Consider the following 748-nt stretch of genomic DNA (forward strand, 5'->3'; position numbering starts at 1 on the left):
CTCTAACCTAAAGACTCGTGACTCGACTCGGACTCTAGCCTAAAGACTCGCTACTCAGACTCTAGCCTAAAGACTCGCAACTCGACTCGGACTATAGTCTAAAGACTCGTGACTCGACTCGGACTCTAGCCTAAAGACTCGTGACTTGACTCGGACTCTAGCCTAAAGACTCGTGATTCAAACTCTAGCCTAAAGACTCGTGACTCGACTCGAACTCATATTTTGTGACTTGTGAACATCTCTGCGAAGGACTGAATACAGTTTGAGCAATAAGGGTTAAGGGCCTTGCTGAGGGGGCCCAACAGTGGCATCTGGGTGGCAATTGGGCTTGACCCAGCAACCTTCTGATAACTAGTCCAGTACCTTAACCGCTAAGCTACCACTGAGCTAACACATGGACTTTCTGGACTTTTTTTTGGATATAAATAGGCACTAACACAGCATAAAGTAGAATGAGCTAATGTGAGTAATTTAAATCTAACATATTTGCCTCGTTGTGTTCACAATGAGTTGATGTTATACGCTGTTGGTGCCAAACTATTGTGTGGAAGTTGTGTTTGCTGCTCTGTCCATTAAATACATAAGATATTAATAAACGAACCCTGATAAATAACGGTTAGCCTTGGTTGGTCACGTGATCTCGCTTAGAGGATATTAACAGGTCGGACTGACGGGCTGAGGTTATTCAGCTGGTGGTTGCAGCTGCTGGCGGTAATTTTACTCCGCTTCCGTCCGGCCACAACACACA

Source organism: Trichomycterus rosablanca, chromosome 23, assembly GCF_030014385.1.
Source record: "Trichomycterus rosablanca isolate fTriRos1 chromosome 23, fTriRos1.hap1, whole genome shotgun sequence".
NCBI classification, from domain to species: domain Eukaryota; kingdom Metazoa; phylum Chordata; class Actinopteri; order Siluriformes; family Trichomycteridae; genus Trichomycterus; species Trichomycterus rosablanca.